The 14,417-nt window shown below is 43.1% G+C and overlaps 1 pseudogene across 1 annotated transcript; it reads left to right on the top strand.

The window, feature by feature from the left end:
* The first annotated feature begins 5,631 nt into the window (after positions 1-5,631).
* Positions 5,632-5,910, top strand: LOC308604965 (dynein light chain 1, cytoplasmic-like; annotated as a pseudogene). Its single transcript has one exon. The product of its transcript is annotated as a dynein light chain 1, cytoplasmic-like (transcript).
* Positions 5,911-14,417: the final 8,507 nt, after the last annotated feature.

Raw genomic sequence — 14,417 nt, forward strand, 5'->3', positions numbered from 1 at the left:
AGCCAACAGTGTAGGCTGGATTTCCACCCTCATGTCTCTTCTTGGCAAGGTATCCTTGTGCAGTTAACTACCTACAAACCATTACGTGGCACAGGGAAGGGGGAAGAGAAGAGAGAATTAGACAAAGAAAGAAGAATAAAAAGAATCATGCAGAAAGAGACAAATGGAGAGGCAGAGAATGAAACTGAGAGGGAAGGTCGAAGAGAGAAGGGAAGAGAAGGAAAGACAGAAGGGAGGGAAAGGGGAGAAGACAGAAGGAAGACTCACGAAACAAAGAAAAAGGAAGGGGGCCAGATGCTTTAGATCTGTTTCTCCACAGCCAGTCCATGCTTGGTGGTGACGGAGAGGCCAGGCGAATGCTCTAACACATTCAGTTCACTTTAGACCAACACACCTGTCTGGAGGACAAACTTGTGATGCTCTGTGGTTGAGGCTCTGGACACAGATCTGAGCGATGCGCTTCCTACCCTAAATGGCCTGCTGCCTGCTGGGGGGCACTGAGATTGAAATGAAAGGTCTACCAACCTCTCTGAGAGCACCAAGGCACACGTGATTAATTCTGACAAGAAAGTCCCATTTCAGGCAAGGTAATGGAGTCTCATGACTTCGTTAGTCAATTAGAAAGTCGAGACTTGACCAGAAGAAAACAAACAATTAACCAACCAGCCAACCAACCAACAACCCACCCACAATCAACCAACAAGCAGAGCCTTTGCCTGTAAGGCACATATTATTGAGGTGTACAGTTTCTAGAGGTGTAATAAAAATGCCAGATGTCTTGCAGACATTTTTGACTATCACAGCTGCTGTTAAAAAACAGAAACAGGGGCTTCCCTGGTGGCGCAGTGGTTGAGAGTCCGCCTGCCGATGCAGGGGACACGGGTTCGTGCCCCGGTCCAGGAAGATCCCACATGCCGCGGAGTGGCTGGGCCCGTGAGCCATGGCCGCTGAGCCTGCGCGTCCGGAGCCTGTGCTCCGCAACGGGAGAGGCCACAGCAGCGAGAGGCCCACGTACCACAAAATAAATAAATAAATAAAATAAAAATAAAAAAACAGAAACAGTTGTTTGGTCCACCTCCCTCCACATCACCACCACAAAACAATTCCCTCCCACCTATCAGCATCTGCCATGTGGCCTGATTTTAGACATTCCTTTAGCAGTCTGAGGAGAACCTCTAAAGCACATGACATTTCCTAGATCAGTACCTTGGTTACCAATTTAGAATCTTCCCAGCACCTGGAACCTAGAAATACATTGTTAAGATTCTCCAACAATAAAATAGGCCTGGTCATGTCAGCTCAGCTCCTTAACTGGGGAAATACCAGACAGCCAACTGAGAGCCTAGTAAGCCCTATGCACATGAACTCAGAACTGGTGGATGTTTGCAGGAAGACAGATACTACAGGAGGGGGAAGGCATACCAAAAACCAGACCCGGGGTGGGATAGGGAGGGTGGAAGGGAGAGGCAAGAGGAAGGAGATATGGGGATATATGTATACTTATAGCTGATTCACTTTGTTATACAGCAGAAACTAACACATCATTGTAAAGCAATTATACCCCAATAAAGATGTTTAAAAAAAAAAAACCCACCTGCAGCATGCTTTCATCATAGCCAGTGCTCCAAAGGCCATGTCCTAGTGTTCTGGTTCTTTCATTCATTCAGTACATGTTTACTGGCCCCCTGCCTGAGTGTTAAATATGGAGGTAAGCTGTGCAGATACAGAAGTGAAGAAGAAAGAGCTAAACCCTGCCCTCAAGGAACCTACACCCTTATTAAACAAAGAACTCCACAAGTAATTAATTATTTAGTAAGAATTACTAAAAAGTAACTACAAGTGTAACTGAGACCAAGTACAGGGCTCTAGACAGGTATGTAACTGGGGCATCTGATCAGGTCTGCAGGGCATGACACTTAAACTGAGATCTGAGGACTGAACCATAGCTAACCAGACAAGAGGGAGAAAAGAGCAGACCAGGAAGAAAGAACAGCCATCCAGAAAGCCTTGAGACCGGGGTGGCTCCCACCTAGATCATGAAAAGTGATGGGGAATAGGTCAGAGTTATATCATTGGGCTCTGGAAGGCCAAGTTATGGGTAACCTCTGTTTATTGTCTTTTAGACTGAGTCATGGTTTTTCTCTTTGACTCAACTGTCTAATCTAGAAATACCTGATCTCTCGTGTGTGAGCTGGCTGCGATGCATAGTTCCATCCGTGAGACATCAGTATAAAGAAGTTAAAGAAACAGACTCACAGATATAGAGAACAGACTTGTGGTTGCCAAGAGAGGGGTGAGGGTGGGAGAGGGATGGATTGGGAGCTTGGGATTAGCCGATGCAAACTATTAAATATATACAGAATGGATAAACAACAAGGTCCTATGTATAGCACAGGGAATTATATTCAGTATCCTCTAATAGAGCATAATGGAAATGAATATGAAAAAGTATATATTATATACATATACACACACACACATATGTATGTATAACTGAATCACTTCACTGTATACCAGAAACGAACACAACACTGTAAATCAACTATACTTCAATAAAAAATAAATTTAAAAAAAAGTTAACCTTCAAGGTTCAAACCTCAGTACCACACAAGGCTCCAGTAGCCCCTTCCCTATCTTCGTACCTCCCGCACCACCCAAGAGACCCCTCTGCCTCTCCGGGCAACAGATCACATAGCTTTCAGTAACTTGCCTTCGCGTGAGCTTCCTGACAACTCTCCCAAGCCGGTTCTGCTTCTCCATGGCAACAGGGCACAACCTCTTAACGGTAACATACTGAGTTCTCTCTAAGAAGGTTAAATAGCACAAATGACTTTACTACATCCTCTATGGGTCAGTATTCCTGCCATCTAATCATTTTAATTCCTTTTCCATTCATTAGAAAAGGGGACTGCTAGGAGAAGAGAATCCCAGAATTCATATAAGTTTGAGTAACAGCCCTAAAAAAATGTATAAAAGATTTCAATTCTCCTTACTTCCCTTTCTCTAGTCAGATTCAACTAATGGTACATAATAGAGGGAGTCAAGGTATTCCTCTAACATTTACAGTATGCAATTTTGCAGCTAGAATAAGAAATACGTAGAAATTTTCTGTTTCTGGGATGGCTGGAATTTGAGGTATAATGTAGTCCAGAGATGGGAGATGAGTTCTACCCTGGATTTCAACTCTCTTTCACTGGCAGTGGTGGTCACAAGCAGAGTCTTGATGATTCTGAGGCCCGGCAGGTAGGTCTATGCGGTCAGCCAATGCTGGGGCATGGGAGTGATGAATCACAGCAAGTGTGCCACTTGTTTCCCATCCATGGGAAATTGAAAGACCATAGAAGGCCATGCATCAGATCTTCAAGACCTCATCAGATTAAGTTACTAACATCTGCTCCAACAGGGGGAAATTTCCCCAGTCCTCACTACCTTATATACACAAACATGTCACCTGAACAGTAGTAATTACTCATATTTGATTCATGTGTGGCCCCCATCTGCTGCTACAGGCTCACCTACCCTTTGGAAATTCTTTTCCTTCAGTCTTTCTATAGTTCTCTACAAGGTAGCTCTCATGGGTCCATAATCAAGTCTATTCCTGCCAGTGCCACTGGTCTACCAAGCTGAAAGTGTACTGCCACTCCCAGTCCCATAAGTATCCCATATCCCTCTAGAATTCCCCAGGGCTGAACAGTCCTCAGGAGTCCACTGTTTGTCTCACAAGTACAGTGGGTTCCACCGCCTCTCTATCAGTATTATTTCTGATGCCCGAAACCAAACTTTCAGGACCAAACTTTGCTGTGATGTGCAGTAAAATGAGTGTGTTAGATGGAATTCTAAGAATGACTCACCGTGACCTTCACTTTGTACCCCTTCCCTTTTGAGTGTGGGTGGAATCCGTGAACACAATGAGATGTCACTCCTGTGATTATGTTACTTTATATGGCAAAGGAAAGATTATCCAGCTGGGCCTAACTTAAACTGAATAAGCCCTTTAAACGCAGCGCTTTCTCCAGCTCATGGAAGAGAGAGAAGTCAGAGATACAAAGCACAAGGATTTGATGTACCGTTGCTGCCTTGAAGATGGAGGGGAAAAGTAGAAAGAAATGCAGGTGCCCTCCGAAGCTGAAATTGGCCCCTGAAAGAAAACAAGGACCTCAGCCCTTTGGCCACAAGGAACGGAATCCTGTCAACATCATGAATGTCCCTGGAAGCAGATTCTTTCCCAGAGTCTCCAAGGAAGAGCTCAGCCAGACTGACACCATGACATCACTGATTATTAGAGAAATGCAAATCAAAACTACAATGAGGTTATCAGCTCACACTGGTTAGAATGGGCATCAGCAGAAAATCTACAAACAAAAGTGCTGGAAAGGATGTGGAGAAAAGGGAACACTTTTCTCAATGTAAATTGATACAGCCACTATTGAGAACAGTATGGAGGTTCCTTAAAAAACTAAAAATAGAATTACCATATGACCCAGCAATCCCACTACTGGGCATATACCCAGAGAAAACCATAATTCAAAAACATACATGCACCCCAATGTTCATTGCAGCACTATTTACAACAGCCAGGTCATGGAAGCAACCTAAATGCCCATCGACAGACAAATGGATAAAGAAGATGTGGTACATATATACAATGGAATATTACTCAGCCATAAAAAGGAACGAAACTGGGTCATTTGTAGAGATGTGGATGGACTTAGAGACTGTCATACAGAGTAAAGTAAGTCAGAAAGAGAAAAATAAATATTGTGTATTAACACATATATGTGGAATCTTGAAAAATGGAACAGATGAACTGGACTGCAAGGTAGAAATAGAGACACAGATGTAGAGAACAAACATATGGACACCAAGGGGGGAAAGCAGGGTTGGGGGGTGGGGGAGTTGGTGGTGGGATGAATTGGGAGATTGGGATTGACATATATACACTAATATGTACAAAATAGGTAACTAATAAGAACCTGCTGTATAAAAAATAAACAAAATAAAGTTTAAAAAATGTAAAAAAAAAGGAAAAGGTGACATCATTACAGGTCCTATATTGGAAAAATCATAAGAGCTTATTATGAACAACTTTAAGCCAATTAATTTAAAAATTTAGATGAAATGTACCCTAAGGAAAGCTCAACTTACCAAATCCAAAAATAAACTCCAAATAGTTCTATTTCTATTACAGGAATAAGCCCATAATCTAAAGCCTTCCCTCAATGAGAATCTTAAATCCAGAAGAATTCACCAGTCCCTTCCATCAAATATTTGCCAATTAAAAATTGTCACTTGCCATCTGCCTCTACAAGGATGAAGTCTCTGGCCACTGACCTTCAACATACTCTGGAAGGAGTTTAGGGTAGAGATCAGGAATGAGGCACTCTGTGCTCTGAGAAAAACTGGCAGAACAGGTCTTCAGATGAATATTTTTCAGAAGAAGACTTTATGAACCAGAAGTGAGTTCTCACCAGACATCACGCCTGCTGGCATCTTGATCTTGGACTTTCCAGCCTCCAGAACGGTGAGAAATAAATATTTGTTGTTTAAAATGACCCATCTGGCTACTCCCAACGTGTCTGAGCCTCACCAGCCCCTCTCCCAGGAGGCCACTGCAGTCGGCCAGCCCCTGCTTATTGGTAACCATGTGTGACCAAAAGGCCATGATCAAAAATGCCAATACATCAGAGGAGATGCAACAGGACTTGGTGGAGTGTGCTACTCAGGCACTGGAGAAATATAATATAGAGAAGGACATTGCGGCCCATATCAAGAAGGAGTTTGACAAAAAGTACAACCCCACCTGGCACTGCATCATGGGGAGGAACGTCGTAGTTATGTGACACATGAAACCAAAGACTTCATCTACTTCTACCTGGGAAAAGGGCCATTCTCCTGTTCAAATCTGGTTAAAAGCATGGACTGTGCCACATACCCTGTGATCCATCACAAGAACTGCCACCTAAATTCCAAATACCAGAGACTGAAATCTTCAGCCTTGCCTAAGGGAACACCTCGATCTTTATAGTGTTGTTTTGTACAGGGCATTCTCTGTACTAGTTTGTTGTGGTTATAAAGCAATTAGCAAAACAGCTTACATTGGTATTTATTTTCTATTCCATACCTCTCTGCCCCATGTTTTTTCTCTTCAAAATCCATTCCTTTAAATAAATAAATCTGTTGGAGAAGTGTGCATTATGATTTGTCCAAATAATCTATAATAATAATAATCTAGGGTTGAAGATGGCCTATTATTTGATCTTGGGTAGGTTGGTGGGGGTGATTCCTTGAAGTTTCTGTGGGATATAACAGACCAGCCTATTCAATACTCTTGAGTTTCATTCTTGCCCATCCTGCTACTGTTGTGCATGTAAGAATACTACTTAGAAGTGCATGTCGAGAAATGCATGGCAGAGAAACTATTGGATTAACTTACTCCTAATCTGATCAATACTTTCCTTAAGTGCTCATTTTGTTAAAAGATACTGGTTTAGAGTGTTCTGGACCTTAGTCCTCAATTGGTGATGAACGTGTAGTGGAACCCCCTTAAGCCTTCTATGGCTGTAAAATTGAAATAAGCTGATAAGAAAGCTGGGCTACTGAGAAGTTTGTTGGATTAAAGGTGGTCTTAAAAGGGAAAAAGCTTCCTGCATACTCTATTAGAATCACATGGAAGGCTGGTGCACATGAGACCTTCTGTGCACCACTTCCCTGGTGGGCAGTGGTTAAGAATCCGCCTGCCAATGCAGGGGACACAGGTTCGAGCTCTGGTCTGGGAAGATCTCACATGCTGCAGAGCAACTAAGCCTGTGCACCACAACTACTGAAGCCCTCACGCCTAGAGCCCGTGCTTGGAAACAAGAGCAGCCACCGCAATGAGAAGCCTCCACAATGAGAGGCCCGCACATCACAACAAAGAGTAGCCCCCACTCACCGAAACTAAGAGGGCCTGCACACAGCAATGAAGACCCAACGCAGCTAAAAATAAATAAATAAAAGTTAAAAAAAAAAAGTCACCAGAAACTCATTAAAAAAAAAAAACTCTGCAGGAATTTACACTTAAAAAAATAAAATAAAATAAAATACCTAGTCTATGGTATTTTTGTTATAGCAGCCTAAATGGAATAAGACATCAGATATAAGAAGTCAGTTAAAGATTAATCCAAGAATGCAAAATAAAACATCCCATACAGGAGAGGAGGGGACAAGACAGCAGTGTAGAAAGACATGAGCTCACCTCTTCTTACGAAAACACCAAAATCACAACTAACTACTGAACAATCATCAACCAAAAAACGCTGGAACCTACCAAAAAAGATATCCTACACCCAAAGTCAAAGAAGCCGCCACAACGACAGTAGGAGGAGCGTGACTGTGATAAAATCAAACCCCATACCCACTGGGTGGGTGACCCACAAACTGGAAAATAACTATATCACAGAAGTTCAAGTTCTGAGTCCCATGTCAGGCTCCCTAGCCTGGGGGTCTGACAACAGGAGGAGGAGCCCCCAAAGAATCTGGCTTTGAGGCCAGTGGGGTTTGATCGCAGGAATTCCACAGGACTGGGGGAAACAAAACTCCACTCTTAGAGGGCGCACAGAAGGTCTCGTGTGCACCAGGACCCAGGAAAAAAAGAAGTGACCTCGTTAAAACCTAGGCCAGACCTACCTGCTGGTATTGAAGGGTGGAGATTCTTCAATCTCCACAAATCAATTAGTGTGATACACACATCAACAAGTGAAGAATAAAAACCATATGATCATCTCAATACATGCAGAAAAAGCTTTTGACAAAATTCAACACTGTTTTATGACAAAAAGTCTCCAGAAAGTGGGCACAGGGGGAACATACCTCCACATAATAATGGTCATATATGACAAACCCACAGCTAACATCATACTCAATGGTGAAAAGCTGAAAGCATTTCCTCTAAGATCAGGAACAAGACAAGGATGTCCACTTTCACCACTTCTATTCAAAATAGTTTTGGAAGTCCTAGCCACAGCAATCAGAGAAGAAAAAGAAATAAAAGTAATCCAAATTGGAAAAGAAGTAGTAAAATTGTCACTGCTTGCAGATGACATCATACTATACATAAAAAATCCTAAAGATGCTACCAGAAAACTACTACAGCTCATCAATGAATTCAGTAAAGTTTCAGAATACAAAATTAATACACAGAAATCTGTTGCATATCTATACACTAACAATGAAAGATAAGAAAGAGAAATTAAAGAAACAATCCCACTTACCATCACATCAAAAAGAATAAAATACCTTGGAATAAACCTACCTAAGGAGGCAAAAGACCTGTACTCTGAAAACTATAAGACACTAATGAAAGAAATCAAAGATGACACAAACAGATGGAACAATATACTGTGTTCTTGGATTGGAAGAATCAGTACAGTCAAAATGACTATACTACCCAAGGCAATCTACAGATTCAGTGTAATCCCTATCAAATTACCAATGGCATTTTTCACAGAACTAGAACAAAAAGTCTTAAAATTTATATGGAGATACAAAAGACCCCAAATAGCCAAAACAATCTTGAGAAAGAAAAACGGAGCTGGAGGAATCAGGCTCCCTGATTTCTGACTATACTACAAAACTACAGTCATCAAGACAGTAACCACACTGGCACAAAAACAGAAATATAGATCAATGGAACAGGATAGAAAGCCCAGAAATAAACCCATGCACCAATGCTCAATTAATCTACAACAAAGGAAGCAAGACTACACAATGAAGAAAAGACACTCTCTTCAATAAATGGAGATGGGAAAACTGGACAGCTACATGTAAAAGAATGAAATTAGAACATTCTTTAACACCATACACAAAAATAAACTCAAAATGGATTAAAGACCTAAATGTAAGATCTGATAATATCAAACTCTTAGAGGAAACCATAGGTAGAACACTCTTTGACATAAATTGCAGCAAGATCTTTTTGGATCCATCTCCTAGAGTAATGGAAATAAAAACAAAAATAAACAAGTGGGACCTAATTAAACTCAAAAGCTTTTGTACAGCAAAGGAAACCATATACAAAACAAAAAAACAACTCACAGAATGGGCGAAAATATTTGCAAACAATGGGACCGACAAGGGATTAATCTCCAAAATCTACAAACAGCTCATGCAGGCCAATATCAAAAAAAAAAAAAAAAAAAACTCAATAAAAAAAATGGGGCTTCCCTGGTGGCACAGTGGTTGAGAATCTGCCTGCCAATGCAGGGGACACAGGTTCGAGCCCTGGTCTGGGAAGATCCCACATGCCGCGGAGCAACTGGGCTCGTGAGCCACAATTACTGAGCCTGCGCGTCTGGAGCCTGTGCTCCACAACAAGAGAGGCCGCAATAGTGAGAGGCCTGCGCACCGCAATGAAGAGTGGCCCCCGCTTGCCACAACTAGAGAAAGCCCTCGCACAGAAACAAAGACCCAACACAGCCAAAAATAAATAAAGCAAACTGTCAACAAGTAAAAGTAAACACTATAAAAAAAAAATGGGCAGAAGACTTAAATAGACATTTCTCCAAAGAAGGCATACAGATGGTCAAGCAGCACATGAAAAGATGCTCAACATTGCTAATTATTAGAGAAATGCAAATCAAAACTACAATGAGATACCACTTCACACCAGCCAGAATGGCTATCATCAAAAAATCCACAAACAATAAATGCCAGAGAGGGTGTGAGATAAAAGGAACCCTCTTGCACTGCTGGTGGGAATGTAAATTGATACAGCCACTATGGAGAACAGTATGGAGGTTCCTTAAAAAACTAAAAATAAAGCTACCATATTATCCTGCAATCCCACTACTGGGCATATATCCGGAGAAAAACATGGTCCAAGAGGATGCATGCACCCCAGTGTTCACTACAGCACTGTTTACAATAGCCAAGACATGGAAGCAACCTAAATGTCTGTCGACAGAGGAATGAATAAAGAAGATATAGTACATATATGCAATGGAATATTACTCAGCCATTAAAAAGAATGAAATAATGCCACTTGCAGCAACATGGATGGACCTAGAGATTGTCATACTGAGTGAAGTAAGTCAGACAAAGACAAGTATCATATGCTATTGCCTATATGCAGAATCTAAAAAATGATATAAATGAACTTATTTACAAGACAGAAACAGACTCACAGATTTAGAGAATGAACTTAGGTTACCAGGGGGAAGGGTGCGGGGGAGGAATAGTTAAGGAGTTTGGGATTGACATGTACACACTGCTATATTTAAAATGGATAACCAACAAGGACCTACTGTATAGCATAGGGAACTCTGCTCAATATTATGTAACAACCTGAATGGGAAAAGAATTTGAAAAACAATAGATACATGTATATGTATAACTGAATCACTTTGCTGTACATCTGAAACTAACACAACATTGTTAATCACCTATACTCCAATATAAAATAAAAAGTTGAAAAAAACATTCAATGAGATATCACCTCACACCAGTTACAGTGTCCATCATCAAAAAATCTACAAACAGGGGCTTCCCTGGTGGCGCAGTGGTTGAGAGTCCGCCTGCCGATGCAGGGGACATGGATTCGTGCCCCGGTCCGGAAAGATCCCACATGCCACGGAGCGGCTGGGCCCGTGAGCCATGGCCGCTAAGCCTGTGCGTCCGGAGCCTGTGCTCCGCAACGGGAGAGGCCACAACAGTGAGACGCCTGCGTACCGCAAAAAAAAAAAAAAAAAATCTACAAACAATAAATGCTGGAGAGGGTGTGGAGAAAAGGGAACCCTCCTACACTGTTGGTGGGAATGTAAATTGATACAGCCACTATGGAGAACAGTATGGAGGTTCCTTAAAAAACTAAAAATAGAATTACCATACGACCCAGCAATCCCACTACTGGGCATATACCCGGAGAAAACCATGGTTCAAAAGGATACATGCACCCCAATACTCATTGCAGCACTGTTTACGACAGCCAAGAAATGGAAGCAATGTAAATATCCATCAGCAGATGAATGGGTAAAGAAGATGTGGTACATATATACAATGGAATATTATTCAAACATTAAAAAGAATGAAATAATGCCATTTGCAGCAACAATGGATGGACCTGGAGATTATCATACTGAGTGAAGTAAGTCAGACAAGAAAAGACAAATATCATATGATATTGCTTTTATGAGGAATCTTAAAAAATACAAAAGCTAAAGAACTAAGATCCTCTTAATTGCTTTTTGCTGTGATCTAACAGAACCCCAGTCTTGCTTGTGGCAGCAGTGGGCCCAGGTGAAAATGATCAATTCCCTGAACACTCTTGTATCTAAGAGTCAACGTAGTTCTGGCCCTTGAGATATAAGAAGTCTACTGAATGGGACTTCTGAGAGGAATACCTTGTGTAAGTTTGTGATAAGAAGATTGTAAACTTGAAGAAATTTTTCCCTTATGGAAAAGTTGTTTTTACGGTGAACTTATTCTATGAGCCCAATTTCTTGCATCTTCTCATACCTAGAAAAGCACTAAAATCATTACGGACATATGCAGACATCTGCATCTCGCCACTAGCAGCAGCCTTCTGCCAAAACGTGTGCTTGATTGCACTGTATCCACTAAAATCACATATATACTGACTTCTCCCCTTACCTCTTTGGAGCAGGTCCTCAGAACTATCTGATAGGCTGTCTCCCAAGCTACAATACTCATTTTGCCCCAAATAAAACTTAACTCACAATTCTCACATTGTGCACTTTTTTTTAGTGAACATATTTAAGGAATAAATTACATCAGACTGACAAATTCTGTAGAGTATTAAAAGAGGGACTATTTCCCAGCTCACTCAATGAGGAAAGCACAAAACTTGCCAAGGATATTAAATAAAGGAAAATTAGAGGTCCGTCTCTCACATTTACATATATTGAAACGTTTTACGCAAAATTTTAGCAAACCAAATCTAATAACATACAGAAAGGATAACACATCATGACCGATTTGGGTTTAAGAAAGAAAAAAAAACACGTTTGATTAAACATTCAAAAATCAACGTACTGACCATTTCCAAAACAGGCAGTCATGGCTGCCAGGGAGGAAGTACTCACGTTGCAGGCTGAAGCATAAAGAGGGGCTGAATTTCCTAAAGCACAGGCTGGTGGAGGCTCTTTGGGCTGAGCAGAAGCTGGAGCTGGAGCTGCAGCAGGAGCGGCAGCCGGAGCCTGCGCCAGACCCTGCGCTGGAGCCTGGAGCCAGAGCGAGAATTTCTGCTTCTGGCGTCGCGGCTGCCCCGGAACATCTCTGAATTGAGACTCTGCACTCGGCCAGCAGCTAGTGCTGCCTGTGCTGAGCATGCGCGGACGGCTGGGTTTGGGAGTGCAACGAGCGTCGTGAGCAATGATGCGCTGAGCTACCCATAGCACCTGGCAACTAATGGCGTGGCGTTCGTCGGCTTAAGCGACTGCCTCTTGTTTGGAGATGAGCAACTTGGCCCGCTGAGGGCTGCACCACGAGGCCTCTTCTTCAGCCACCTCTCCTCGGCCTCAAGTGCGTGCCCTACTCCAGGCCCTTATGCCCCCCTGCTCGGATAACGTGCTCACTCGCCACCTGGTTAATGACACATCATGCTGGCCAGCCGGCCTCTTGTGTTGGCCAGTGCCTTTGCTTACAGGCCCAAATCCCAGCCTTCTACTACGACGACAGCAGGCCTTGCTATCCCTGCATCTTCCCTCAACTGCCTCTGACAGAAACAGTAACCAAATGTGTGGATGGCGGGATGCTCCGTGTCTGGTGTTGTAACCATAATCCGGACGCTGGGCTGCCTGCAGATGCTACAGGTGCTGAGGATCACTGCTGTCTGGACCCTCTCATAGTGGCAGCCTGCTGCTCTGGGATGCCTTCAGAAGCATTTCCACAGAATTCAGCAGCTGAGCAGCAGGGCCAACTGTGCAGCTGGCGAGTAGCAACCCACTGTGGCTAATCTGCAGAACTATGAATCAAGCCTTCTGTGGCTACAGAACCACCAGAAAGTACTGCTTGCTGCAGGTGCTGAGCCCAGAGGAGCAGGCTTCTGTCACTGACTCTAAATGACTTCTGGATTCTGGGGCCCCCCACCTGTTGCTGAACTTCGAAGTATGTGTTGTTTGCCTCTTGCTCTACACATCCCTTTGAAACGTTTGTCATCGAGGGATGCAGAAGAGCTGGAAAATCCTAGAAGTAATCCAGGAAGGGATTCGCATGGGAATGGCCCCTCTCTCTCCATTTATGTGACTTGAAAACTGGGCAATGACTCGCAGTAATCCATGAAATATCTTGCAGAAGGTTGATGATGCTGACTCCCAATTACCTGACTACCAATCTGTCAGAAGAATGTCCACAAGCTAATCACGCCGTCTTTGAACATTACTATAAAACTTCTCACTACCCCCTCCAGGCTGAGACACAGTTTTGAAGGCAAAAGCCTGCTGTGGCCCACCTTGCTTGGCAAAGAATAAAGCTATTCTTTTCTACTTCACCCAAAACTCTGAGAATTCATTCAGTGTCAGGGTACAGAGGCCAGATTTGGTTTCATTCCCTTCCTGTTTTGAAGATATAACAGAACTCTTACTACTACTTCTCCCAGAAAGTTACCTGAATACGTGACAGAGCTGGAGGGGAGAATTTTTAAAAATGTATTTTACCACATTAACATAATAAAAGACAAAATATGATCATCTAAACAGATGCAGAAATGTAACATCCTTTCATAAAAAATAAATCTGTTAACAAAGAATAGAAGGGAATTTTTTTTATGTATTAAAGACTATCTATCCAGGAGGAGGAGCTTCAAGATGGCAGAAGAGTAAGACGTGGAGATCACCTTCCTCTCCACAATTACATCAGAAATACATCTACATGTGGAACAACCCCTACAGAACACCTACTGAACGCTGGCAGAAGACCTCAGACCTCCCAAAAGGCAAGAAACTCCCCACATACCTGGATAGGGCAAAAGAAAAAAGAAAAAACAGAGACAAAAGGATAGGGACGGGACCTGCACCAGTGGGAGGGAGCTGTGAAGGAGGAAAGGTTTCCACACACTAGGAAGCCCTTTCGCGGGCGGAGACTGTGGGTGGCAGAGGGGGAAGCTTCAGAGCCACGGAGGAGAGTGCAGCAACAGGGGTGCGGAGGGCAAAGCGGAGAGATTCCCGCACAGAGGATCGGTGCCGACCGGCACTCACCAGCCCGAGAGGCTTGTCTGCTCACCCGCCAGGTGGGCGGGGGCTGGGAGCTGAGGCTCGGGCTTTGGTCGGATCGCAGGGAGAGAACTGGTGGCTAGTGCACCACAGCTAGCCGGGAGGGAGTCCGGGAAAAGCTCTGGAGCTGCCGAAGAGGCAAGAGACTTTTTCTTGCCTCTTTGTTTCCTGTTGCGTGAGGAGACGGGATTAAGAGCGCCGCTTAAAGGAGCT

Source organism: Mesoplodon bidens (genome assembly GCF_964165515.1).
Source record: "Mesoplodon bidens genome assembly, chromosome: 17".
Classification (NCBI taxonomy): domain Eukaryota; kingdom Metazoa; phylum Chordata; class Mammalia; order Artiodactyla; family Ziphiidae; genus Mesoplodon; species Mesoplodon bidens.